The sequence below is a fragment of the Tachysurus vachellii genome, chromosome 3 (assembly GCF_030014155.1).
Source record: "Tachysurus vachellii isolate PV-2020 chromosome 3, HZAU_Pvac_v1, whole genome shotgun sequence".
NCBI classification, from domain to species: domain Eukaryota; kingdom Metazoa; phylum Chordata; class Actinopteri; order Siluriformes; family Bagridae; genus Tachysurus; species Tachysurus vachellii.
Genome location: NC_083462.1, coordinates 35170510 through 35197582, shown reverse-complemented (window position 1 = coordinate 35197582; position 27073 = coordinate 35170510). Strand labels below are relative to the sequence as shown.

Genomic DNA, 27073 nt, shown 5'->3' with positions numbered 1-27073 from the left:
GGCTTCTTGCTCTCTGAGTCTTGGGGCTTGGCAGTGCTGCTTTTGTCAAACCTGTTCCATTATATCAACTACAGTAGGATCAATTTGCTGCTTTTGTCAGAGAAGTCTTGGCTTTGTTACAGTTGGAACTACAAAGCAACCTCCCCATCAAGTGCAAGATAAATGCCGAAAATAGGGTGCCAGTTTAAGGGATCGAATCAAACTCTGTGGCTTCTTGCTCTCTGAGTCTTGGGGCTTGGCAGTGCTGCTTTTGTCAAACCTGTTCCCTTCTATTAACTAGGATCAATTTGCTGCTTTTGTCAGAGAACTCTTGGCTTTGTTACAGTTGGAACTACAAAGCAACCTCCCCATCGAGTGAAAGTTAAATGCCTAAAATAGGGTGCCAGTTTAAGGGATCAAATCAAACTCTGTGGCTTCTTGCTCTCTGATTGAGTCTTGGTGCATGGCAGTGCTGCTTCTGTCAAACCTGTTCCGTTATACTAATTAGGATTAATTTGCTGCTTTTTATCAGAGAAGTCTTGGCTTTCTTACAGTTGGAACTATAAAGCAACCTCCCCATCGAGGACCCGAAACACTGGCAGGCAAGTTGAGAGCAGTGGCCCTTTTGTCCGAGACGTCGTGGCCTTCTTAGAGTTGGAACTGGGCAGAAAACAGCCTCCCCGTCGGGGAATCGAACCAAGGTCTTCCACGTGACAGGCGGAGATACTGTCCACTATACTAACGAGGACCACCTGTCCTGACAGTGGAAGGCTGCCGGCAACTTGGACTAGACTGCGCCTGCCCCAGTGCAAGTTAAATGCCGAAAATAGGGTGCCAGGTTCAGAGATCAAATCAAACTGTGTAGCATCTTTCTCTCTGATTGAGTCTTGCGGCTTGGCAGTGCTGCTTCTGTCAAACCTGTTCCATTATATCAACTACAGTAGGATCAATTTGCTGCTTTTGTCAGAGAAGTCTTGGCTTTGTTACAGTTGGAACTACAAAGCAACCTCCCCATCAAGTGCAAGATAAATGCCGAAAATAGGGTGCCAGTTTAAGGGATCGAATCAAACTCTGTGGCTTCTTGCTCTCTGAGTCTTGGGGCTTGGCAGTGCTGCTTTTGTCAAACCTGTTCCCTTCTATTAACTAGGATCAATTTGCTGCTTTTGTCAGAGAAGTCTTGGCTTTGTTACAGTTGGAACTACAAAGCAACCTCCCCATCGAGTGCAAGTTAAATGCCTAAAATAGGGTGCCAGTTTAAGGGATCAAATCAAACTCTGTGGCTTCTTGCTCTCTGATTGAGTCTTGGGGCTTGGTAGTGCTGCTTCTGTCAAACCTGTTTGGTTATACTAATTAGGAATTATTTGCTGCTTTTTATCAGAGAAGTCTTGGCTTTCGTACAGTTGGAACTATAAAACAACCACCCCATCGAGGAATCGAAACACTGTCTTCCGCAGGCAAGTTGAGAGCAGTCCCGCTTTTGTCCGAGACGTCGTTGCCTCCTTAGAGTTGGAACTGGGCGGAAAAGCAGACTCCCTGTCAGGGAATCAAAACCAGGGCTTTTACATGACAGGCGGAGATACTGTCCACTATACTAACGAGGACCACCTGTCCTGACAGTGGAAGGCTGCCGGCAACTGGGACTAGACTGCGCCTGCCCCAGTGCAAGTTAAATGCCGAAAATAGGGTGCCAGGTTCAGAGATCAAATCAAACTGTGTAGCATCTTTCTCTCTGATTGAGTCTTGGGGCTTGGCAGTGCTGCTTTTGTCAAACCTGTTCCCTTCTATTAACTAGGATCAATTTGCTGCTTTTGTCAGAGAAGTCTTGGCTTTGTTACAGTTGGAACAACAAAGCAACCTCCCCATCGAGTGCAAGTTAAATGCCTAAAATAGGGTGCCAGTTTAAGGGATCAAATCAAACTCTGTGGCTTCTTGCTCTCTGATTGAGTCTTGGTGCATGGCAGTGCTGCTTCTGTCAAACCTGTTCCGTTATACTAATTAGGATTAATTTGCTGCTTTTTATCAGAGAAGTCTTGGCTTTCTTACAGTTGGAACTATAAAGCAACCTCCACATCGAGGACCTGAAACACTGGCAGGCAAGTTGAGAGCAGTGCCCCTTTTGTCCGAGACGTCGTGGCCTTCTTAGAGTTGGAACTGGGCAGAAAATAGCCTCCCCGTCGGGGAATCGAACCCCGGTCTTCCGCGTGATAGGCGGAGATACTGTACACTATACTAATGAGGAACACCTGTCCTGACAGTGGAAGGCTGCCGGCAACTGGGACAAGACTGCGTCTACCCCAGTGCAAGTTAAATGCCGAAAATAGGGTGCCAGGTTCAGAGATCAAATCAAACTGTGTAGCATCTTTCTCTCTGATTGAGTCTTGGGGCTTGGCAGTGCTGCTTCTGTCAAACCTGTTCCATTATATCAACTACAGTAGGATCAATTTGCTGCTTTTGTCAGAGAAGTCTTGGCTTTGTTACAGTTGGAACTACAAAGCAACCTCCCCATCGAGTGCAAGTTAAATGCCTAAAATAGGGTGCCAGTTTAAGGGATCAAATCAAACTCTGTGGCTTCTTGCTCTCTGATTGAGTCTTGGTGCATGGCAGTGCTGCTTCTGTCAAACCTGTTCCGTTATACTAATTAGGATTAATTTGCTGCTTTTTATCAGAGAAGTCTTGGCTTTCTTACAGTTGGAACTATAAAGCAACCTCCCCATCGAGGACCCGAAACACTGGCAGGCAAGTTGAGAGCAGTGCCCCTTTTGTCCGAGACGTCGTGGCCTTCTTAGAGTTGGAACTGGGCAGAAAACAGCCTCCCCGTCGGGGAATCGAACCCTGGGCTTCCGCGTGACAGGCGGAGATACTGTCCACTATACTAACGAGGAACACCTGTCCTGACAGTGGAAGGCTGCCGGCAACTGGGACTAGACTGCGCCTGCCCCAGTGCAAGTTAAATGCCGAAAATAGGGTGCCAGGTTCAGAGATCAAATCAAACTGTGTAGCATCTTTCTCTCTGATTGAGTCTTGGGGCTTGGCAGTGCTGCTTCTGTCAAACCTGTTCCATTATATCAACTACAGTAGGATCAATTTGCTGCTTTTGTCAGAGAAGTCTTGGCTTTGTTACAGTTGGAACTACAAAGCAACCTCCCCATCAAGTGCAAGATAAATGCCGAAAATAGGGTGCCAGTTTAAGGGATCGAATCAAACTCTGTGGCTTCTTGCTCTCTGAGTCTTGGGGCTTGGCAGTGCTGCTTTTGTCAAACCTGTTCCATTATATCAACTACAGTAGGATCAATTTGCTGCTTTTGTCAGAGAAGTCTTGGCTTTGTTACAGTTGGAACTACAAAGCAACCTCCCCATCAAGTGCAAGATAAATGCCGAAAATAGGGTGCCAGTTTAAGGGATCGAATCAAACTCTGTGGCTTCTTGCTCTCTGAGTCTTGGGGCTTGGCAGTGCTGCTTTTGTCAAACCTGTTCCATTATATCAACTACAGTAGGATCAATTTGCTGCTTTTGTCAGAGAAGTCTTGGCTTTGTTACAGTTGGAACTACAAAGCAACCTCCCCATCAAGTGCAAGATAAATGCCGAAAATAGGGTGCCAGTTTAAGGGATCGAATCAAACTCTGTGGCTTCTTGCTCTCTGAGTCTTGGGGCTTGGCAGTGCTGCTTTTGTCAAACCTGTTCCCTTCTATTAACTAGGATCAATTTGCTGCTTTTGTCAGAGAAGTCTTGGCTTTGTTACAGTTGGAACTACAAAGCAACCTCCCCATCGAGTGCAAGTTAAATGCCTAAAATAGGGTGCCAGTTTAAGGGATCAAATCAAACTCTGTGGCTTCTTGCTCTCTGATTGAGTCTTGGTGCATGGCAGTGCTGCTTCTGTCAAACCTGTTCCGTTATACTAATTAGGATTAATTTGCTGCTTTTTATCAGAGAAGTCTTGGCTTTCTTACAGTTGGAACTATAAAGCAACCTCCCCATCGAGGACCCGAAACACTGGCAGGCAAGTTGAGAGCAGTGGCCCTTTTGTCCGAGACGTCGTGGCCTTCTTAGAGTTGGAACTGGGCAGAAAACAGCCTCCCCGTCGGGGAATCGAACCAAGGTCTTCCACGTGACAGGCGGAGATACTGTCCACTATACTAACGAGGACCACCTGTCCTGACAGTGGAAGGCTGCCGGCAACTTGGACTAGACTGCGCCTGCCCCAGTGCAAGTTAAATGCCGAAAATAGGGTGCCAGGTTCAGAGATCAAATCAAACTGTGTAGCATCTTTCTCTCTGATTGAGTCTTGCGGCTTGGCAGTGCTGCTTCTGTCAAACCTGTTCCATTATATCAACTACAGTAGGATCAATTTGCTGCTTTTGTCAGAGAAGTCTTGGCTTTGTTACAGTTGGAACTACAAAGCAACCTCCCCATCAAGTGCAAGATAAATGCCGAAAATAGGGTGCCAGTTTAAGGGATCGAATCAAACTCTGTGGCTTCTTGCTCTCTGAGTCTTGGGGCTTGGCAGTGCTGCTTTTGTCAAACCTGTTCCCTTCTATTAACTAGGATCAATTTGCTGCTTTTGTCAGAGAAGTCTTGGCTTTGTTACAGTTGGAACTACAAAGCAACCTCCCCATCGAGTGCAAGTTAAATGCCTAAAATAGGGTGCCAGTTTAAGGGATCAAATCAAACTCTGTGGCTTCTTGCTCTCTGATTGAGTCTTGGTGCATGGCAGTGCTGCTTCTGTCAAACCTGTTCCGTTATACTAATTAGGATTAATTTGCTGCTTTTTATCAGAGAAGTCTTGGCTTTTGTACAGTTGGAACTACAAAGCAACCTCCCCATCGAGTGCAAGTTAAATGCCTAAAATAGGGTGCCAGTTTAAGGGATCAAATCAAACTCTGTGGCTTCTTGCTCTCTGATTGAGTCTTGGGGCTTGGTAGTGCTGCTTCTGTCAAACCTGTTTGGTTATACTAATTAGGAATTATTTGCTGCTTTTTATCAGAGAAGTCTTGGCTTTCGTACAGTTGGAACTATAAAACAACCACCCCATCGAGGAATCGAAACACTGTCTTCCGCAGGCAAGTTGAGAGCAGTGCCGCTTTTGTCCGAGACGTCGTTGCCTCCTTAGAGTTGGAACTGGGCGGAAAAGCAGACTCCATGTCAGGGAATCAAAACCAGGGCTTTCACGTGACATGCGGAGATGCTGTCCACTATACTAACGAGGACCACCTGTCCTGACAGTGGAAGGCTGCCGGCAACTGGGTCTAGACTGCGCCTGCCCCAGTGCAAGTTAAATGCCGAAAATAGGGTGCCAGGTTCAGAGATCAAATCAAACTGTGTAGCATCTTTCTCTCTGATTGAGTCTTGGGGCTTGGCAGTGCTGCTTCTGTCAAACCTGTTCCATTATATCAACTACGGTAGGATCAATTTGCTGCTTTTGTCAGAGAAGTCTTGGCTTTGTTACAGTTGGAACTACAAAGCAACCTCCCCATCAAGTGCAAGATAAATGCCGAAAATAGGGTGCCAGTTTAAGGGATCGAATCAAACTCTGTGGCTTCTTGCTCTCTGAGTCTTGGGGCTTGGCAGTGCTGCTTTTGTCAAACCTGTTCCATTATATCAACTACAGTAGGATCAATTTGCTGCTTTTGTCAGAGAAGTCTTGGCTTTGTTACAGTTGGAACTACAAAGCAACCTCCCCATCAAGTGCAAGATAAATGCCGAAAATAGGGTGCCAGTTTAAGGGATCGAATCAAACTCTGTGGCTTCTTGCTCTCTGAGTCTTGGGGCTTGGCAGTGCTGCTTTTGTCAAACCTGTTCCATTATATCAACTACAGTAGGATCAATTTGCTGCTTTTGTCAGAGAAGTCTTGGCTTTGTTACAGTTGGAACTACAAAGCAACCTCCCCATCAAGTGCAAGATAAATGCCGAAAATAGGGTGCCAGTTTAAGGGATCGAATCAAACTCTGTGGCTTCTTGCTCTCTGAGTCTTGGGGCTTGGCAGTGCTGCTTTTGTCAAACCTGTTCCCTTCTATTAACTAGGATCAATTTGCTGCTTTTGTCAGAGAAGTCTTGGCTTTGTTACAGTTGGAACTACAAAGCAACCTCCCCATCGAGTGCAAGTTAAATGCCTAAAATAGGGTGCCAGTTTAAGGGATCAAATCAAACTCTGTGGCTTCTTGCTCTCTGATTGAGTCTTGGTGCATGGCAGTGCTGCTTCTGTCAAACCTGTTCCGTTATACTAATTAGGATTAATTTGCTGCTTTTTATCAGAGAAGTCTTGGCTTTCTTACAGTTGGAACTATAAAGCAACCTCCCCATCGAGGACCCGAAACACTGGCAGGCAAGTTGAGAGCAGTGGCCCTTTTGTCCGAGACGTCGTGGCCTTCTTAGAGTTGGAACTGGGCAGAAAACAGCCTCCCCGTCGGGGAATCGAACCAAGGTCTTCCACGTGACAGGCGGAGATACTGTCCACTATACTAACGAGGACCACCTGTCCTGACAGTGGAAGGCTGCCGGCAACTTGGACTAGACTGCGCCTGCCCCAGTGCAAGTTAAATGCCGAAAATAGGGTGCCAGGTTCAGAGATCAAATCAAACTGTGTAGCATCTTTCTCTCTGATTGAGTCTTGCGGCTTGGCAGTGCTGCTTCTGTCAAACCTGTTCCATTATATCAACTACAGTAGGATCAATTTGCTGCTTTTGTCAGAGAAGTCTTGGCTTTGTTACAGTTGGAACTACAAAGCAACCTCCCCATCAAGTGCAAGATAAATGCCGAAAATAGGGTGCCAGTTTAAGGGATCGAATCAAACTCTGTGGCTTCTTGCTCTCTGAGTCTTGGGGCTTGGCAGTGCTGCTTTTGTCAAACCTGTTCCCTTCTATTAACTAGGATCAATTTGCTGCTTTTGTCAGAGAAGTCTTGGCTTTGTTACAGTTGGAACTACAAAGCAACCTCCCCATCGAGTGCAAGTTAAATGCCTAAAATAGGGTGCCAGTTTAAGGGATCAAATCAAACTCTGTGGCTTCTTGCTCTCTGATTGAGTCTTGGTGCATGGCAGTGCTGCTTCTGTCAAACCTGTTCCGTTATACTAATTAGGATTAATTTGCTGCTTTTTATCAGAGAAGTCTTGGCTTTCTTACAGTTGGAACTATAAAGCAACCTCCCCATCGAGGACCCGAAACACTGGCAGGCAAGTTGAGAGCAGTGCCCCTTTTGTCCGAGACGTCGTGGCCTTCTTAGAGTTGGAACTGGGCAGAAAACAGCCTCCCCGTCGGGGAATCGAACCCCGGTCTTCCGCGTGACAGGCGGAGATACTGTCCACTATACTAACGAGGAACACCTGTCCTGACAGTGGAAGGCTGCCGGCAACTGGGACTAGACTGCGCCTGCCCCAGTGCAAGTTAAATGCCGAAAATAGGGTGCCAGGTTCAGAGATCAAATCAAACTGTGTAGCATCTTTCTCTCTGATTGAGTCTTGGGGCTTGGCAGTGCTGCTTTTGTCAAACCTGTTCCCTTCTATTAACTAGGATCAATTTGCTGCTTTTGTCAGAGAAGTCTTGGCTTTGTTACAGTTGGAACAACAAAGCAACCTCCCCATCGAGTGCAAGTTAAATGCCTAAAATAGGGTGCCAGTTTAAGGGATCAAATCAAACTCTGTGGCTTCTTGCTCTCTGATTGAGTCTTGGTGCATGGCAGTGCTGCTTCTGTCAAACCTGTTCCGTTATACTAATTAGGATTAATTTGCTGCTTTTTATCAGAGAAGTCTTGGCTTTCTTACAGTTGGAACTATAAAGCAACCTCCCCATCGAGGACCCGAAACACTGGCAGGCAAGTTGAGAGCAGTGCCCCTTTTGTCCGAGACGTCGTGGCCTTCTTAGAGTTGGAACTGGGCAGAAAACAGCCTCCCCGTCGGGGAATCGAACCCCGGTCTTCCGCGTGACAGGCGGAGATACTGTCCACTATACTAACGAGGAACACCTGTCCTGACAGTGGAAGGCTGCCGGCAACTGGGACTAGACTGCGCCTGCCCCAGTGCAAGTTAAATGCCGAAAATAGGGTGCCAGGTTCAGAGATCAAATCAAACTGTGTAGCATCTTTCTCTCTGATTGAGTCTTGGGGCTTGGCAGTGCTGCTTCTGTCAAACCTGTTCCATTATATCAACTACAGTAGGATCAATTTGCTGCTTTTGTCAGAGAAGTCTTGGCTTTGTTACAGTTGGAACTACAAAGCAACCTCCCCATCAAGTGCAAGATAAATGCCGAAAATAGGGTGCCAGTTTAAGGGATCGAATCAAACTCTGTGGCTTCTTGCTCTCTGAGTCTTGGGGCTTGGCAGTGCTGCTTTTGTCAAACCTGTTCCCTTCTATTAACTAGGATCAATTTGCTGCTTTTGTCAGAGAAGTCTTGGCTTTGTTACAGTTGGAACTACAAAGCAACCTCCCCATCGAGTGCAAGTTAAATGCCTAAAATAGGGTGCCAGTTTAAGGGATCAAATCAAACTCTGTGGCTTCTTGCTCTCTGATTGAGTCTTGGTGCATGGCAGTGCTGCTTCTGTCAAACCTGTTCCGTTATACTAATTAGGATTAATTTGCTGCTTTTTATCAGAGAAGTCTTGGCTTTCTTACAGTTGGAACTATAAAGCAACCTCCCCATCGAGGACCCGAAACACTGGCAGGCAAGTTGAGAGCAGTGCCCCTTTTGTCCGAGACGTCGTGGCCTTCTTAGAGTTGGAACTGGGCAGAAAACAGCCTCCCCGTCGGGGAATCGAACCCCGGTCTTCCGCGTGACAGGCGGAGATACTGTCCACTATACTAACGAGGACCACCTGTCCTGACAGTGGAAGGCTGCCGGCAACTGGGACTAGACTGCGCCTGCCCCAGTGCAAGTTAAATGCCGAAAATAGGGTGCCAGGTTCAGAGATCAAATCAAACTGTGTAGCATCTTTCTCTCTGATTGAGTCTTGGGGCTTGGCAGTGCTGCTTCTGTCAAACCTGTTCCATTATATCAACTACAGTAGGATCAATTTGCTGCTTTTGTCAGAGAAGTCTTGGCTTTGTTACAGTTGGAACTACAAAGCAACCTCCCCATCAAGTGCAAGATAAATGCCGAAAATAGGGTGCCAGTTTAAGGGATCGAATCAAACTCTGTGGCTTCTTGCTCTCTGAGTCTTGGGGCTTGGCAGTGCTGCTTTTGTCAAACCTGTTCCATTATATCAACTACAGTAGGATCAATTTGCTGCTTTTGTCAGAGAAGTCTTGGCTTTGTTACAGTTGGAACTACAAAGCAACCTCCCCATCAAGTGCAAGATAAATGCCGAAAATAGGGTGCCAGTTTAAGGGATCGAATCAAACTCTGTGGCTTCTTGCTCTCTGAGTCTTGGGGCTTGGCAGTGCTGCTTTTGTCAAACCTGTTCCCTTCTATTAACTAGGATCAATTTGCTGCTTTTGTCAGAGAAGTCTTGGCTTTGTTACAGTTGGAACTACAAAGCAACCTCCCCATCGAGTGCAAGTTAAATGCCTAAAATAGGGTGCCAGTTTAAGGGATCAAATCAAACTCTGTGGCTTCTTGCTCTCTGATTGAGTCTTGGTGCATTGCAGTGCTGCTTCTGTCAAACCTGTTCCGTTATACTAATTAGGATTAATTTGCTGCTTTTTATTAGAGAAGTCTTGGCTTTCTTACAGTTGGAACTATAAAGCAACCTCCTCCTTCGAGGACCCGAAACACTGGCAGGCAAGTTGAGAGCAGTGCCACTTTTATCCGAGACGTCGTGGCCTTCTTAGAGTTGGAACTGGGCAGAAAACAGCCTCCCCGTCGGGGAATCGAACCCCGGTCTTCCGCGTGACAGGCGGAGATACTGTCCACTATACTAACGAGGAACACCTGTCCTGACAGTGGAAGGCTGCCGGCAACTGGGACTAGACTGCGCCTGCCCCAGTGCAAGTTAAATGCCGAAAATAGGGTGCCAGGTTCAGAGATCAAATCAAACTGTGTAGCATCTTTCTCTCTGATTGAGTCTTGGGGCTTGGCAGTGCTGCTTCTGTCAAACCTGTTCCATTATATCAACTACAGTAGGATCAATTTGCTGCTTTTGTCAGAGAAGTCTTGGCTTTGTTACAGTTGGAACTACAAAGCAACCTCCCCATCAAGTGCAAGATAAATGCCGAAAATAGGGTGCCAGTTTAAGGGATCGAATCAAACTCTGTGGCTTCTTGCTCTCTGAGTCTTGGGGCTTGGCAGTGCTGCTTTTGTCAAACCTGTTCCCTTCTATTAACTAGGATCAATTTGCTGCTTTTGTCAGAGAAGTCTTGGCTTTGTTACAGTTGGAACTACAAAGCAACCTCCCCATCGAGTGCAAGTTAAATGCCTAAAATAGGGTGCCAGTTTAAGGGATCAAATCAAACTCTGTGGCTTCTTGCTCTCTGATTGAGTCTTGGTGCATGGCAGTGCTGCTTCTGTCAAACCTGTTCCGTTATACTAATTAGGATTAATTTGCTGCTTTTTATCAGAGAAGTCTTGGCTTTCTTACAGTTGGAACTATAAAGCAACCTCCCCATCGAGGACCCGAAACACTGGCAGGCAAGTTGAGAGCAGTGCCCCTTTTGTCCGAGACGTCGTGGCCTTCTTAGAGTTGGAACTGGGCAGAAAACAGCCTCCCCGTCGGGGAATCGAACCCCGGTCTTCCGCGTGACAGGCGGAGATACTGTCCACTATACTAACGAGGAACACCTGTCCTGACAGTGGAAGGCTGCCGGCAACTGGGACTAGACTGCGCCTGCCCCAGTGCAAGTTAAATGCCGAAAATAGGGTGCCAGGTTCAGAGATCAAATCAAACTGTGTAGCATCTTTCTCTCTGATTGAGTCTTGGGGCTTGGCAGTGCTGCTTCTGTCAAACCTGTTCCATTATATCAACTACAGTAGGATCAATTTGCTGCTTTTGTCAGAGAAGTCTTGGCTTTGTTACAGTTGGAACTACAAAGCAACCTCCCCATCAAGTGCAAGATAAATGCCGAAAATAGGGTGCCAGTTTAAGGGATCGAATCAAACTCTGTGGCTTCTTGCTCTCTGAGTCTTGGGGCTTGGCAGTGCTGCTTTTGTCAAACCTGTTCCCTTCTATTAACTAGGATCAATTTGCTGCTTTTGTCAGAGAAGTCTTGGCTTTGTTACAGTTGGAACTACAAAGCAACCTCCCCATCGAGTGCAAGTTAAATGCCTAAAATAGGGTGCCAGTTTAAGGGATCAAATCAAACTCTGTGGCTTCTTGCTCTCTGATTGAGTCTTGGTGCATGGCAGTGCTGCTTCTGTCAAACCTGTTCCGTTATACTAATTAGGATTAATTTGCTGCTTTTTATCAGAGAAGTCTTGGCTTTCTTACAGTTGGAACTATAAAGCAACCTCCCCATCGAGGACCCGAAACACTGGCAGGCAAGTTGAGAGCAGTGCCCCTTTTGTCCGAGACGTCGTGGCCTTCTTAGAGTTGGAACTGGGCAGAAAACAGCCTCCCCGTCGGGGAATCGAACCCCGGTCTTCCGCGTGACAGGCGGAGATACTGTCCACTATACTAACGAGGAACACCTGTCCTGACAGTGGAAGGCTGCCGGCAACTGGGACTAGACTGCGCCTGCCCCAGTGCAAGTTAAATGCCGAAAATAGGGTGCCAGGTTCAGAGATCAAATCAAACTGTGTAGCATCTTTCTCTCTGATTGAGTCTTGGGGCTTGGCAGTGCTGCTTCTGTCAAACCTGTTCCATTATATCAACTACAGTAGGATCAATTTGCTGCTTTTGTCAGAGAAGTCTTGGCTTTGTTACAGTTGGAACTACAAAGCAACCTCCCCATCAAGTGCAAGATAAATGCCGAAAATAGGGTGCCAGTTTAAGGGATCGAATCAAACTCTGTGGCTTCTTGCTCTCTGAGTCTTGGGGCTTGGCAGTGCTGCTTTTGTCAAACCTGTTCCATTATATCAACTACAGTAGGATCAATTTGCTGCTTTTGTCAGAGAAGTCTTGGCTTTGTTACAGTTGGAACTACAAAGCAACCTCCCCATCAAGTGCAAGATAAATGCCGAAAATAGGGTGCCAGTTTAAGGGATCGAATCAAACTCTGTGGCTTCTTGCTCTCTGAGTCTTGGGGCTTGGCAGTGCTGCTTTTGTCAAACCTGTTCCCTTCTATTAACTAGGATCAATTTGCTGCTTTTGTCAGAGAAGTCTTGGCTTTGTTACAGTTGGAACTACAAAGCAACCTCCCCATCGAGTGCAAGTTAAATGCCTAAAATAGGGTGCCAGTTTAAGGGATCAAATCAAACTCTGTGGCTTCTTGCTCTCTGATTGAGTCTTGGTGCATGGCAGTGCTGCTTCTGTCAAACCTGTTCCGTTATACTAATTAGGATTAATTTGCTGCTTTTTATCAGAGAAGTCTTGGCTTTCTTACAGTTGGAACTATAAAGCAACCTCCCCATCGAGGACCCGAAACACTGGCAGGCAAGTTGAGAGCAGTGCCCCTTTTGTCCGAGACGTCGTGGCCTTCTTAGAGTTGGAACTGGGCAGAAAACAGCCTCCCCGTCGGGGAATCGAACCCCGGTCTTCCGCGTGACAGGCGGAGATACTGTCCACTATACTAACGAGGAACACCTGTCCTGACAGTGGAAGGCTGCCGGCAACTGGGACTAGACTGCGCCTGCCCCAGTGCAAGTTAAATGCCGAAAATAGGGTGCCAGGTTCAGAGATCAAATCAAACTGTGTAGCATCTTTCTCTCTGATTGAGTCTTGGGCTTGGCAGTGCTGCTTCTGTCAAACCTGTTCCATTATATCAACTACAGTAGGATCAATTTGCTGCTTTTGTCAGAGAAGTCTTGGCTTTGTTACAGTTGGAACTACAAAGCAACCTCCCCATCAAGTGCAAGATAAATGCCGAAAATAGGGTGCCAGTTTAAGGGATCGAATCAAACTCTGTGGCTTCTTGCTCTCTGAGTCTTGGGGCTTGGCAGTGCTGCTTTTGTCAAACCTGTTCCCTTCTATTAACTAGGATCAATTTGCTGCTTTTGTCAGAGAAGTCTTGGCTTTGTTACAGTTGGAACTACAAAGCAACCTCCCCATCGAGTGCAAGTTAAATGCCTAAAATAGCGGGCCAGTTTAAGGGATCAAATCAAACTCTGTGGCTTCTTGCTCTCTGATTGAGTCTTGGTGCATGGCAGTGCTGCTTCTGTCAAACCTGTTCCATTATATCAACTACAGTAGGATCAATTTGCTGCTTTTGTCAGAGAAGTCTTGGCTTTGTTACAGTTGGAACTACAAAGCAACCTCCCCATCAAGTGCAAGATAAATGCCGAAAATAGGGTGCCAGTTTAAGGGATCGAATCAAACTCTGTGGCTTCTTGCTCTCTGAGTCTTGGGGCTTGGCAGTGCTGCTTTTGTCAAACCTGTTCCGTTATACTAATTAGGATTAATTTGCTGCTTTTTATCAGAGAAGTCTTGGCTTTCTTACAGTTGGAACTATAAAGCAACCTCCCCATCGAGTGCAAGTTAAATGCCTAAAATAGCGGGCCAGTTTAAGGGATCAAATCAAACTCTGTGGCTTCTTGCTCTCTGATTGAGTCTTGGTGCATGGCAGTGCTGCTTCTGTCAAACCTGTTCCATTATATCAACTACAGTAGGATCAATTTGCTGCTTTTGTCAGAGAAGTCTTGGCTTTGTTACAGTTGGAACTACAAAGCAACCTCCCCATCAAGTGCAAGATAAATGCCGAAAATAGGGTGCCAGTTTAAGGGATCGAATCAAACTCTGTGGCTTCTTGCTCTCTGAGTCTTGGGGCTTGGCAGTGCTGCTTTTGTCAAACCTGTTCCCTTCTATTAACTAGGATCAATTTGCTGCTTTTGTCAGAGAAGTCTTGGCTTTGTTACAGTTGGAACTACAAAGCAACCTCCCCATCGAGTGCAAGTTAAATGCCTAAAATAGGGTGCCAGTTTAAGGGATCAAATCAAACTCTGTGGCTTCTTGCTCTCTGATTGAGTCTTGGTGCATGGCAGTGCTGCTTCTGTCAAACCTGTTCCGTTATACTAATTAGGATTAATTTGCTGCTTTTTATCAGAGAAGTCTTGGCTTTCTTACAGTTGGAACTATAAAGCAACCTCCCCATCGAGGACCCGAAACACTGGCAGGCAAGTTGAGAGCAGTGCCCCTTTTGTCCGAGACGTCGTGGCCTTCTTAGAGTTGGAACTGGGCAGAAAACAGCCTCCCCGTCGGGGAATCGAACCCCGGTCTTCCGCGTGACAGGCGGAGATACTGTCCACTATACTAACGAGGAACACCTGTCCTGACAGTGGAAGGCTGCCGGCAACTGGGACTAGACTGCGCCTGCCCCAGTGCAAGTTAAATGCCGAAAATAGGGTGCCAGGTTCAGAGATCAAATCAAACTGTGTAGCATCTTTCTCTCTGATTGAGTCTTGGGGCTTGGCAGTGCTGCTTCTGTCAAACCTGTTCCATTATATCAACTACAGTAGGATCAATTTGCTGCTTTTGTCAGAGAAGTCTTGGCTTTGTTACAGTTGGAACTACAAAGCAACCTCCCCATCAAGTGCAAGATAAATGCCGAAAATAGGGTGCCAGTTTAAGGGATCGAATCAAACTCTGTGGCTTCTTGCTCTCTGAGTCTTGGGGCTTGGCAGTGCTGCTTTTGTCAAACCTGTTCCCTTCTATTAACTAGGATCAATTTGCTGCTTTTGTCAGAGAAGTCTTGGCTTTGTTACAGTTGGAACTACAAAGCAACCTCCCCATCGAGTGCAAGTTAAATGCCTAAAATAGGGTGCCAGTTTAAGGGATCAAATCAAACTCTGTTGCTTCTTGCTCTCTGATTGAGTCTTGGTGCATTGCAGTGCTGCTTCTGTCAAACCTTTTCCGTTATACTAATTAGGATTAATTTGCTGCTTTTTATCAGAGAAGTCTTGGCTTTCTTACAGTTGGAACTATAAAGCAACCTCCCCATCGAGGACCCGAAACACTGGCAGGCAAGTTGAGAGCAGTGCCCCTTTTGTCCGAGACGTCGTGGCCTTCTTAGAGTTGGAACTGGGCAGAAAACAGCCTCCCCGTCGGGGAATCGAACCCCGGTCTTCCGCGTGACAGGCGGAGATACTGTCCACTATACTAACGAGGAACACCTGTCCTGACAGTGGAAGGCTGCCGGCAACTGGGACTAGACTGCGCCTGCCCCAGTGCAAGTTAAATGCCGAAAATAGGGTGCCAGGTTCAGAGATCAAATCAAACTGTGTAGCATCTTTCTCTCTGATTGAGTCTTGGGGCTTGGCAGTGCTGCTTCTGTCAAACCTGTTCCATTATATCAACTACAGTAGGATCAATTTGCTGCTTTTGTCAGAGAAGTCTTGGCTTTGTTACAGTTGGAACTACAAAGCAACCTCCCCATCAAGTGCAAGATAAATGCCGAAAATAGGGTGCCAGTTTAAGGGATCGAATCAAACTCTGTGGCTTCTTGCTCTCTGAGTCTTGGGGCTTGGCAGTGCTGCTTTTGTCAAACCTGTTCCATTATATCAACTACAGTAGGATCAATTTGCTGCTTTTGTCAGAGAAGTCTTGGCTTTGTTACAGTTGGAACTACAAAGCAACCTCCCCATCAAGTGCAAGATAAATGCCGAATATAAGGTGCCAGTTTATGGGATCGAATCAAACTCTGTGGCTTCTTGCTCTCTGAGTCTTGGGGCTTGGCAGTGCTGCTTTTGTCAAACCTGTTCCCTTCTATTAACTAGGATCAATTTGCTGCTTTTGTCAGAGAAGTCTTGGCTTTGTTACAGTTGGAACTACAAAGCAACCTCCCCATCGAGTGCAAGTTAAATGCCTAAAATAGGGTGCCAGTTTAAGGGATCAAATCAAACTCTGTTGCTTCTTGCTCTCTGATTGAGTCTTGGTGCATTGCAGTGCTGCTTCTGTCAAACCTTTTCCGTTATACTAATTAGGATTAATTTGCTGCTTTTTATCAGAGAAGTCTTGGCTTTCTTACAGTTGGAACTATAAAGCAACCTCCCCATCGAGGACCCGAAACACTGGCAGGCAAGTTGAGAGCAGTGCCCCTTTTGTCCGAGACGTCGTGGCCTTCTTAGAGTTGGAACTGGGCAGAAAACAGCCTCCCCGTCGGGGAATCGAACCCCGGTCTTCCGCGTGACAGGCGGAGATACTGTCCACTATACTAACGAGGAACACCTGTCCTGACAGTGGAAGGCTGCCGGCAACTGGGACTAGACTGCGCCTGCCCCAGTGCAAGTTAAATGCCGAAAATAGGGTGCCAGGTTCAGAGATCAAATCAAACTGTGTAGCATCTTTCTCTCTGATTGAGTCTTGGGGCTTGGCAGTGCTGCTTCTGTCAAACCTGTTCCATTATATCAACTACAGTAGGATCAATTTGCTGCTTTTGTCAGAGAAGTCTTGGCTTTGTTACAGTTGGAACTACAAAGCAACCTCCCCATCAAGTGCAAGATAAATGCCGAAAATAGGGTGCCAGTTTAAGGGATCGAATCAAACTCTGTGGCTTCTTGCTCTCTGAGTCTTGGGGCTTGGCAGTGCTGCTTTTGTCAAACCTGTTCCATTATATCAACTACAGTAGGATCAATTTGCTGCTTTTGTCAGAGAAGTCTTGGCTTTGTTACAGTTGGAACTACAAAGCAACCTCCCCATCAAGTGCAAGATAAATGCCGAATATAAGGTGCCAGTTTATGGGATCGAATCAAACTCTGTGGCTTCTTGCTCTCTGAGTCTTGGGGCTTGGCAGTGCTGCTTTTGTCAAACCTGTTCCCTTCTATTAACTAGGATCAATTTGCTGCTTTTGTCAGAGAAGTCTTGGCTTTGTTACAGTTGGAACTACAAAGCAACCTCCCCATCGAGTGCAAGTTAAATGCCTAAAATAGGGTGCCAGTTTAAGGGATCAAATCAAACTCTGTGGCTTCTTGCTCTCTGATTGAGTCTTGGTGCATGGCAGTGCTGCTTCTGTCAAACCTGTTCCATTATATCAACTACAGTAGGATCAATTTGCTGCTTTTGTCAGAGAAGTCTTGGCTTTGTTACAGTTGGAACTACAAAGCAACCTCCCCATCAAGTGCAAGATAAATGCCGAAAATAGGGTGCCAGGTTAAGGGATCGAATCAAACTCTGTGGCTTCTTGCTCTCTGAGTCTTGGGGCTTGGCAGTGCTGCTTTTGTCAAACCTGTTCCCTTCTATTAACTAGGATCAATTTGCTGCTTTTGTCAGAGAAGTCTTGGCTTTGTTACAGTTGGAACTACAAAGCAACCTCCCCATCGAGTGCAAGTTAAATGCCTAAAATAGGGTGCCAGTTTAAGGGATCAAATCAAACTCTGTTGCTTCTTGCTCTCTGATTGAGTCTTGGTGCATTGCAGTGCTGCTTCTGTCAAACCTTTTCCGTTATACTAATTAGGATTAATTTGCTGCTTTTTATCAGAGAAGTCTTGGCTTTCTTACAGTTGGAACTATAAAGCAACCTCCCCATCGAGGACCCGAAACACTGGCAGGCAAGTTGAGAGCAGTGCCCCTTTTGTCCGAGACGTCGTGGCCTTCTTAGAGTTGGAACTGGGCAGAAAACAGCCTCCCCGTCGGGGAATCGAACCCCGGTCTTCCGCGTGACAGGCGGAGATACTGTCCACTATACTAACGAGGAACACCTGTCCTGACAGTGGAAGGCTGCCGGCAACTGGGACTAGACTGCGCCTGCCCCAGTGCAAGTTAAATGCCGAAAATAGGGTGCCAGGTTCAGAGATCAAATCAAACTGTGTAGCATCTTTCTCTCTGATTGAGTCTTGGGGCTTGGCAGTGCTGCTTCTGTCAAACCTGTTCCATTATATTAACTAGGATCAATTTGCTGCTTTTGTCAGAGAAGTCTTGGCTTTGTTACAGTTGGAACTACAAAGCAACCTCCCCATCAAGTGCAAGATAAATGCCGAAAATAGGGTGCCAGTTTAAGGGATCGAATCAAACTCTGTGGCTTCTTGCTCTCTGAGTCTTGGGGCTTGGCAGTGCTGCTTTTGTCAAACCTGTTCCATTATATCAACTACAGTAGGATCAATTTGCTGCTTTTGTCAGAGAAGTCTTGGCTTTGTTACAGTTGGAACTACAAAGCAACCTCCCCATCAAGTGCAAGATAAATGCCGAATATAAGGTGCCAGTTTATGGGATCGAATCAAACTCTGTGGCTTCTTGCTCTCTGAGTCTTGGGGCTTGGCAGTGCTGCTTTTGTCAAACCTGTTCCCTTCTATTAACTAGGATCAATTTGCTGCTTTTGTCAGAGAAGTCTTGGCTTTGTTACAGTTGGAACTACAAAGCAACCTCCCCATCGAGTGCAAGTTAAATGCCTAAAATAGGGTGCCAGTTTAAGGGATCAAATCAAACTCTGTTGCTTCTTGCTCTCTGATTGAGTCTTGGTGCATTGCAGTGCTGCTTCTGTCAAACCTTTTCCGTTATACTAATTAGGATTAATTTGCTGCTTTTTATCAGAGAAGTCTTGGCTTTCTTACAGTTGGAACTATAAAGCAACCTCCCCATCGAGGACCCGAAACACTGGCAGGCAAGTTGAGAGCAGTGCCCCTTTTGTCCGAGACGTCGTGGCCTTCTTAGAGTTGGAACTGGGCAGAAAACAGCCTCCCCGTCGGGGAATCGAACCCCGGTCTTCCGCGTGACAGGCGGAGATACTGTCCACTATACTAACGAGGAACACCTGTCCTGACAGTGGAAGGCTGCCGGCAACTGGGACTAGACTGCGCCTGCCCCAGTGCAAGTTAAATGCCGAAAATAGGGTGCCAGGTTCAGAGATCAAATCAAACTGTGTAGCATCTTTCTCTCTGATTGAGTCTTGGGGCTTGGCAGTGCTGCTTCTGTCAAACCTGTTCCATTATATCAACTACAGTAGGATCAATTTGCTGCTTTTGTCAGAGAAGTCTTGGCTTTGTTACAGTTGGAACTACAAAGCAACCTCCCCATCAAGTGCAAGATAAATGCCGAAAATAGGGTGCCAGTTTAAGGGATCGAATCAAACTCTGTGGCTTCTTGCTCTCTGAGTCTTGGGGCTTGGCAGTGCTGCTTTTGTCAAACCTGTTCCATTATATCAACTACAGTAGGATCAATTTGCTGCTTTTGTCAGAGAAGTCTTGGCTTTGTTACAGTTGGAACTACAAAGCAACCTCCCCATCAAGTGCAAGATAAATGCCGAATATAAGGTGCCAGTTTATGGGATCGAATCAAACTCTGTGGCTTCTTGCTCTCTGAGTCTTGGGGCTTGGCAGTGCTGCTTTTGTCAAACCTGTTCCCTTCTATTAACTAGGATCAATTTGCTGCTTTTGTCAGAGAAGTCTTGGCTTTGTTACAGTTGGAACTACAAAGCAACCTCCCCATCGAGTGCAAGTTAAATGCCTAAAATAGGGTGCCAGTTTAAGGGATCAAATCAAACTCTGTTGCTTCTTGCTCTCTGATTGAGTCTTGGTGCATTGCAGTGCTGCTTCTGTCAAACCTTTTCCGTTATACTAATTAGGATTAATTTGCTGCTTTTTATCAGAGAAGTCTTGGCTTTCTTACAGTTGGAACTATAAAGCAACCTCCCCATCGAGGACCCGAAACACTGGCAGGCAAGTTGAGAGCAGTGCCCCTTTTGTCCGAGACGTCGTGGCCTTCTTAGAGTTGGAACTGGGCAGAAAACAGCCTCCCCGTCGGGGAATCGAACCCCGGTCTTCCGCGTGACAGGCGGAGATACTGTCCACTATACTAACGAGGAACACCTGTCCTGACAGTGGAAGGCTGCCGGCAACTGGGACTAGACTGCGCCTGCCCCAGTGCAAGTTAAATGCCGAAAATAGGGTGCCAGGTTCAGAGATCAAATCAAACTGTGTAGCATCTTTCTCTCTGATTGAGTCTTGGGGCTTGGCAGTGCTGCTTCTGTCAAACCTGTTCCATTATATCAACTACAGTAGGATCAATTTGCTGCTTTTGTCAGAGAAGTCTTGGCTTTGTTACAGTTGGAACTACAAAGCAACCTCCCCATCAAGTGCAAGATAAATGCCGAAAATAGGGTGCCAGTTTAAGGGATCGAATCAAACTCTGTGGCTTCTTGCTCTCTGAGTCTTGGGGCTTGGCAGTGCTGCTTTTGTCAAACCTGTTCCATTCTATTAACTAGGATCAATTTGCTGCTTTTGTCAGAGAAGTCTTGGCTTTGTTACAGTTGGAACTACAAAGCAACCTCCCCATCAAGTGCAAGATAAATGCCGAAAATAGGGTGCCAGTTTAAGGGATCGAATCAAACTCTGTGGCTTCTTGCTCTCTGAGTCTTGGGGCTTGGCAGTGCTGCTTTTGTCAAACCTGTTCCCTTCTATTAACTAGGATCAATTTGCTGCTTTTGTCAGAGAAGTCTTGGCTTTGTTACAGTTGGAACTACAAAGCAACCTCCCCATCGAGTGCAAGTTAAATGCCTAAAATAGGGTGCCAGTTTAAGGGATCAAATCAAACTCTGTGGCTTCTTGCTCTCTGATTGAGTCTTGGTGCATGGCAGTGCTGCTTCTGTCAAACCTGTTCCATTATATCAACTACAGTAGGATCAATTTGCTGCTTTTGTCAGAGAAGTCTTGGCTTTGTTACAGTTGGAACTACAAAGCAACCTCCCCATCAAGTGCAAGATAAATGCCGAAAATAGGGTGCCAGTTTAAGGGATCGAATCAAACTCTGTGGCTTCTTGCTCTCTGAGTCTTGGGGCTTGGCAGTGCTGCTTTTGTCAAACCTGTTCCCTTCTATTAACTAGGATCAATTTGCTGCTTTTGTCAGAGAAGTCTTGGCTTTGTTACAGTTGGAACTACAAAGCAACCTCCCCATCGAGTGCAAGTTAAATGCCTAAAATAGGGTGCCAGTTTAAGGGATCAAATCAAACTCTGTTGCTTCTTGCTCTCTGATTGAGTCTTGGTGCATTGCAGTGCTGCTTCTGTCAAACCTTTTCCGTTATACTAATTAGGATTAATTTGCTGCTTTTTATCAGAGAAGTCTTGGCTTTCTTACAGTTGGAACTATAAAGCAACCTCCCCATCGAGGACCCGAAACACTGGCAGGCAAGTTGAGAGCAGTGCCCCTTTTGTCCGAGACGTCGTGGCCTTCTTAGAGTTGGAACTGGGCAGAAAACAGCCTCCCCGTCGGGGAATCGAACCCCGGTCTTCCGCGTGACAGGCGGAGATACTGTCCACTATACTAACGAGGAACACCTGTCCTGACAGTGGAAGGCTGCCGGCAACTGGGACTAGACTGCGCCTACCCCAGTGCAAGTTAAATGCCGAAAATAGGGTGCCAGGTTCAGAGATCAAATCAAACTGTGTAGCATCTTTCTCTCTGATTGAGTCTTGGGGCTTGGCAGTGCTGCTTCTGTCAAACCTGTTCCCTTATATTAACTAGGATCAATTTGCTGCTTTTGTCAGAGAAGTCTTGGCTTTGTTACAGTTGGAACTACAAAGCAACCTCCCCATCAAGTGCAAGATAAATGCCGAAAATAGGGTGCCAGTTTAAGGGATCGAATCAAACTCTGTGGCTTCTTGCTCTCTGAGTCTTGGGGCTTGGCAGTGCTGCTTTTGTCAAACCTGTTCCATTATATCAACTACAGTAGGATCAATTTGCTGCTTTTGTCAGAGAAGTCTTGGCTTTGTTACAGTTGGAACTACAAAGCAACCTCCCCATCAAGTGCAAGATAAATGCCGAATATAAGGTGCCAGTTTATGGGATCGAATCAAACTCTGTGGCTTCTTGCTCTCTGAGTCTTGGGGCTTGGCAGTGCTGCTTTTGTCAAACCTGTTCCCTTCTATTAACTAGGATCAATTTGCTGCTTTTGTCAGAGAAGTCTTGGCTTTGTTACAGTTGGAACTACAAAGCAACCTCCCCATCGAGTGCAAGTTAAATGCCTAAAATAGGGTGCCAGTTTAAGGGATCAAATCAAACTCTGTTGCTTCTTGCTCTCTGATTGAGTCTTGGTGCATTGCAGTGCTGCTTCTGTCAAACCTTTTCCGTTATACTAATTAGGATTAATTTGCTGCTTTTTATCAGAGAAGTCTTGGCTTTCTTACAGTTGGAACTATAAAGCAACCTCCCCATCGAGGACCCGAAACACTGGCAGGCAAGTTGAGAGCAGTGCCCCTTTTGTCCGAGACGTCGTGGCCTTCTTAGAGTTGGAACTGGGCAGAAAACAGCCTCCCCGTCGGGGAATCGAACCCCGGTCTTCCGCGTGACAGGCGGAGATACTGTCCACTATACTAACGAGGAACACCTGTCCTGACAGTGGAAGGCTGCCGGCAACTGGGACTAGACTGCGCCTACCCCAGTGCAAGTTAAATGCCGAAAATAGGGTGCCAGGTTCAGAGATCAAATCAAACTGTGTAGCATCTTTCTCTCTGATTGAGTCTTGGGGCTTGGCAGTGCTGCTTCTGTCAAACCTGTTCCATTATATCAACTACAGTAGGATCAATTTGCTGCTTTTGTCAGAGAAGTCTTGGCTTTGTTACAGTTGGAACTACAAAGCAACCTCCCCATCAAGTGCAAGATAAATGCCGAAAATAGGGTGCCAGTTTAAGGGATCGAATCAAACTCTGTGGCTTCTTGCTCTCTGAGTCTTGGGGCTTGGCAGTGCTGCTTTTGTCAAACCTGTTCCATTATATCAACTACAGTAGGATCAATTTGCTGCTTTTGTCAGAGAAGTCTTGGCTTTGTTACAGTTGGAACTACAAAGCAACCTCCCCATCAAGTGCAAGATAAATGCCGAATATAAGGTGCCAGTTTATGGGATCGAATCAAACTCTGTGGCTTCTTGCTCTCTGAGTCTTGGGGCTTGGCAGTGCTGCTTTTGTCAAACCTGTTCCCTTCTATTAACTAGGATCAATTTGCTGCTTTTGTCAGAGAAGTCTTGGCTTTGTTACAGTTGGAACTACAAAGCAACCTCCCCATCGAGTGCAAGTTAAATGCCTAAAATAGGGTGCCAGTTTAAGGGATCAAATCAAACTCTGTTGCTTCTTGCTCTCTGATTGAGTCTTGGTGCATTGCAGTGCTGCTTCTGTCAAACCTTTTCCGTTATACTAATTAGGATTAATTTGCTGCTTTTTATCAGAGAAGTCTTGGCTTTCTTACAGTTGGAACTATAAAGCAACCTCCCCATCGAGGACCCGAAACACTGGCAGGCAAGTTGAGAGCAGTGCCCCTTTTGTCCGAGACGTCGTGGCCTTCTTAGAGTTGGAACTGGGCAGAAAACAGCCTCCCCGTCGGGGAATCGAACCCCGGTCTTCCGCGTGACAGGCGGAGATACTGTCCACTATACTAACGAGGAACACCTGTCCTGACAGTGGAAGGCTGCCGGCAACTGGGACTAGACTGCGCCTGCCCCAGTGCAAGTTAAATGCCGAAAATAGGGTGCCAGGTTCAGAGATCAAATCAAACTGTGTAGCATCTTTCTCTCTGATTGAGTCTTGGGGCTTGGCAGTGCTGCTTCTGTCAAACCTGTTCCATTATATCAACTACAGTAGGATCAATTTGCTGCTTTTGTCAGAGAAGTCTTGGCTTTGTTACAGTTGGAACTACAAAGCAACCTCCCCATCAAGTGCAAGATAAATGCCGAAAATAGGGTGCCAGTTTAAGGGATCGAATCAAACTCTGTGGCTTCTTGCTCTCTGAGTCTTGGGGCTTGGCAGTGCTGCTTTTGTCAAACCTGTTCCATTATATCAACTACAGTAGGATCAATTTGCTGCTTTTGTCAGAGAAGTCTTGGCTTTGTTACAGTTGGAACTACAAAGCAACCTCCCCATCAAGTGCAAGATAAATGCCGAATATAAGGTGCCAGTTTATGGGATCGAATCAAACTCTGTGGCTTCTTGCTCTCTGAGTCTTGGGGCTTGGCAGTGCTGCTTTTGTCAAACCTGTTCCCTTCTATTAACTAGGATCAATTTGCTGCTTTTGTCAGAGAAGTCTTGGCTTTGTTACAGTTGGAACTACAAAGCAACCTCCCCATCGAGTGCAAGTTAAATGCCTAAAATAGGGTGCCAGTTTAAGGGATCAAATCAAACTCTGTGGCTTCTTGCTCTCTGATTGAGTCTTGGTGCATGGCAGTGCTGCTTCTGTCAAACCTGTTCCATTATATCAACTACAGTAGGATCAATTTGCTGCTTTTGTCAGAGAAGTCTTGGCTTTGTTACAGTTGGAACTACAAAGCAACCTCCCCATCAAGTGCAAGATAAATGCCGAAAATAGGGTGCCAGTTTAAGGGATCGAATCAAACTCTGTGGCTTCTTGCTCTCTGAGTCTTGGGGCTTGGCAGTGCTGCTTTTGTCAAACCTGTTCCCTTCTATTAACTAGGATCAATTTGCTGCTTTTGTCAGAGAAGTCTTGGCTTTGTTACAGTTGGAACTACAAAGCAACCTCCCCATCGAGTGCAAGTTAAATGCCTAAAATAGGGTGCCAGTTTAAGGGATCAAATCAAACTCTGTGGCTTCTTGCTCTCTGATTGAGTCTTGGTGCATTGCAGTGCTGCTTCTGTCAAACCTTTTCCGTTATACTAATTAGGATTAATTTGCTGCTTTTTATCAGAGAAGTCTTGGCTTTCTTACAGTTGGAACTATAAAGCAACCTCCCCATCGAGGACCCGAAACACTGGCAGGCAAGTTGAGAGCAGTGCCCCTTTTGTCCGAGACGTCGTGGCCTTCTTAGAGTTGGAACTGGGCAGAAAACAGCCTCCCCGTCGGGGAATCGAACCCCGGTCTTCCGCGTGACAGGCGGAGATACTGTCCACTATACTAACGAGGAACACCTGTCCTGACAGTGGAAGGCTGCCGGCAACTGGGACTAGACTGCGCCTGCCCCAGTGCAAGTTAAATGCCGAAAATAGGGTGCCAGGTTCAGAGATCAAATCAAACTGTGTAGCATCTTTCTCTCTGATTGAGTCTTGGGGCTTGGCAGTGCTGCTTCTGTCAAACCTGTTCCCTTATATTAACTAGGATCAATTTGCTGCTTTTGTCAGAGAAGTCTTGGCTTTGTTACAGTTGGAACTACAAAGCAACCTCCCCATCAAGTGCAAGATAAATGCCGAAAATAGGGTGCCAGTTTAAGGGATCGAATCAAACTCTGTGGCTTCTTGCTCTCTGAGTCTTGGGGCTTGGCAGTGCTGCTTTTGTCAAACCTGTTCCATTATATCAACTACAGTAGGATCAATTTGCTGCTTTTGTCAGAGAAGTCTTGGCTTTGTTACAGTTGGAACTACAAAGCAACCTCCCCATCAAGTGCAAGATAAATGCCGAATATAAGGTGCCAGTTTATGGGATCGAATCAAACTCTGTGGCTTCTTGCTCTCTGAGTCTTGGGGCTTGGCAGTGCTGCTTTTGTCAAACCTGTTCCCTTCTATTAACTAGGATCAATTTGCTGCTTTTGTCAGAGAAGTCTTGGCTTTGTTACAGTTGGAACTACAAAGCAACCTCCCCATCGAGTGCAAGTTAAATGCCTAAAATAGGGTGCCAGTTTAAGGGATCAAATCAAACTCTGTTGCTTCTTGCTCTCTGATTGAGTCTTGGTGCATTGCAGTGCTGCTTCTGTCAAACCTGTTCCGTTATACTAATTAGGATTAATTTGCTGCTTTTTATCAGAGAAGTCTTGGCTTTCTTACAGTTGGAACTATAAAGCAACCTCCCCATCGAGGACCCGAAACACTGGCAGGCAAGTTGAGAGCAGTGCCCCTTTTGTCCGAGACGTCGTGGCCTTCTTAGAGTTGGAACTGGGCAGAAAACAGCCTCCCCGTCGGGGAATCGAACCCCGGTCTTCCGCGTGACAGGCGGAGATACTGTCCACTATACTAACGAGGAACACCTGTCCTGACAGTGGAAGGCTGCCGGCAACTGGGACTAGACTGCGCCTGCCCCAGTGCAAGTTAAATGCCGAAAATAGGGTGCCAGGTTCAGAGATCAAATCAAACTGTGTAGCATCTTTCTCTCTGATTGAGTCTTGGGGCTTGGCAGTGCTGCTTCTGTCAAACCTGTTCCCTTATATTAACTAGGATCAATTTGCTGCTTTTGTCAGAGAAGTCTTGGCTTTGTTACAGTTGGAACTACAAAGCAACCTCCCCATCAAGTGCAAGATAAATGCCGAAAATAGGGTGCCAGTTTAAGGGATCGAATCAAACTCTGTGGCTTCTTGCTCTCTGAGTCTTGGGGCTTGGCAGTGCTGCTTTTGTCAAACCTGTTCCATTATATCAACTACAGTAGGATCAATTTGCTGCTTTTGTCAGAGAAGTCTTGGCTTTGTTACAGTTGGAACTACAAAGCAACCTCCCCATCAAGTGCAAGATAAATGCCGAATATAAGGTGCCAGTTTATGGGATCGAATCAAACTCTGTGGCTTCTTGCTCTCTGAGTCTTGGGGCTTGGCAGTGCTGCTTTTGTCAAACCTGTTCCCTTCTATTAACTAGGATCAATTTGCTGCTTTTGTCAGAGAAGTCTTGGCTTTGTTACAGTTGGAACTACAAAGCAACCTCCCCATCGAGTGCAAGTTAAATGCCTAAAATAGGGTGCCAGTTTAAGGGATCAAATCAAACTCTGTTGCTTCTTGCTCTCTGATTGAGTCTTGGTGCATTGCAGTGCTGCTTCTGTCAAACCTTTTCCGTTATACTAATTAGGATTAATTTGCTGCTTTTTATCAGAGAAGTCTTGGCTTTCTTACAGTTGGAACTATAAAGCAACCTCCCCATCGAGGACCCGAAACACTGGCAGGCAAGTTGAGAGCAGTGCCCCTTTTGTCCGAGACGTCGTGGCCTTCTTAGAGTTGGAACTGGGCAGAAAACAGCCTCCCCGTCGGGGAATCGAACCCCGGTCTTCCGCGTGACAGGCGGAGATACTGTCCACTATACTAACGAGGAACACCTGTCCTGACAGTGGAAGGCTGCCGGCAACTGGGACTAGACTGCGCCTGCCCCAGTGCAAGTTAAATGCCGAAAATAGGGTGCCAGGTTCAGAGATCAAATCAAACTGTGTAGCATCTTTCTCTCTGATTGAGTCTTGGGGCTTGGCAGTGCTGCTTCTGTCAAACCTGTTCCATTATATCAACTACAGTAGGATCAATTTGCTGCTTTT

General features: G+C 46.3%; 1 protein-coding gene and 19 non-coding genes across 21 annotated transcripts in view; 1 reads left to right on the top strand and 19 right to left on the bottom strand.

Annotated features, from left to right (window-relative positions):
- The window catches only part of LOC132843539 (NACHT, LRR and PYD domains-containing protein 3-like), a 924649-nt gene that overhangs the window by 428251 nt on the left and 469325 nt on the right, over positions 1-27073 (top strand). The gene's annotated exons all lie outside the window — the stretch shown is intronic.
- Positions 7221-7292, bottom strand: trnad-guc (transfer RNA aspartic acid (anticodon GUC)). Its single transcript has one exon. It is a non-coding gene; the product is annotated as a tRNA-Asp (tRNA).
- On the bottom strand, positions 7859-7930 carry trnad-guc (transfer RNA aspartic acid (anticodon GUC)). The gene has a single exon. It is a non-coding gene; the product is annotated as a tRNA-Asp (tRNA).
- Positions 8705-8776, bottom strand: trnad-guc (transfer RNA aspartic acid (anticodon GUC)). The gene has a single exon. It is a non-coding gene; the product is annotated as a tRNA-Asp (tRNA).
- Positions 9760-9831, bottom strand: trnad-guc (transfer RNA aspartic acid (anticodon GUC)). Its single transcript has one exon. It is a non-coding gene; the product is annotated as a tRNA-Asp (tRNA).
- trnad-guc (transfer RNA aspartic acid (anticodon GUC)) lies at positions 10606-10677 on the bottom strand. The gene has a single exon. It is a non-coding gene; the product is annotated as a tRNA-Asp (tRNA).
- trnad-guc (transfer RNA aspartic acid (anticodon GUC)) lies at positions 11452-11523 on the bottom strand. Its single transcript has one exon. It is a non-coding gene; the product is annotated as a tRNA-Asp (tRNA).
- Positions 12506-12577, bottom strand: trnad-guc (transfer RNA aspartic acid (anticodon GUC)). Its single transcript has one exon. It is a non-coding gene; the product is annotated as a tRNA-Asp (tRNA).
- Positions 14182-14253, bottom strand: trnad-guc (transfer RNA aspartic acid (anticodon GUC)). Its single transcript has one exon. It is a non-coding gene; the product is annotated as a tRNA-Asp (tRNA).
- trnad-guc (transfer RNA aspartic acid (anticodon GUC)) lies at positions 15028-15099 on the bottom strand. The gene has a single exon. It is a non-coding gene; the product is annotated as a tRNA-Asp (tRNA).
- On the bottom strand, positions 16082-16153 carry trnad-guc (transfer RNA aspartic acid (anticodon GUC)). Its single transcript has one exon. It is a non-coding gene; the product is annotated as a tRNA-Asp (tRNA).
- Positions 17551-17622, bottom strand: trnad-guc (transfer RNA aspartic acid (anticodon GUC)). Its single transcript has one exon. It is a non-coding gene; the product is annotated as a tRNA-Asp (tRNA).
- trnad-guc (transfer RNA aspartic acid (anticodon GUC)) lies at positions 18600-18671 on the bottom strand. The gene has a single exon. It is a non-coding gene; the product is annotated as a tRNA-Asp (tRNA).
- On the bottom strand, positions 19654-19725 carry trnad-guc (transfer RNA aspartic acid (anticodon GUC)). The gene has a single exon. It is a non-coding gene; the product is annotated as a tRNA-Asp (tRNA).
- Positions 21118-21189, bottom strand: trnad-guc (transfer RNA aspartic acid (anticodon GUC)). Its single transcript has one exon. It is a non-coding gene; the product is annotated as a tRNA-Asp (tRNA).
- trnad-guc (transfer RNA aspartic acid (anticodon GUC)) lies at positions 22167-22238 on the bottom strand. Its single transcript has one exon. It is a non-coding gene; the product is annotated as a tRNA-Asp (tRNA).
- On the bottom strand, positions 23221-23292 carry trnad-guc (transfer RNA aspartic acid (anticodon GUC)). The gene has a single exon. It is a non-coding gene; the product is annotated as a tRNA-Asp (tRNA).
- trnad-guc (transfer RNA aspartic acid (anticodon GUC)) lies at positions 24690-24761 on the bottom strand. Its single transcript has one exon. It is a non-coding gene; the product is annotated as a tRNA-Asp (tRNA).
- Positions 25739-25810, bottom strand: trnad-guc (transfer RNA aspartic acid (anticodon GUC)). Its single transcript has one exon. It is a non-coding gene; the product is annotated as a tRNA-Asp (tRNA).
- trnad-guc (transfer RNA aspartic acid (anticodon GUC)) lies at positions 26788-26859 on the bottom strand. Its single transcript has one exon. It is a non-coding gene; the product is annotated as a tRNA-Asp (tRNA).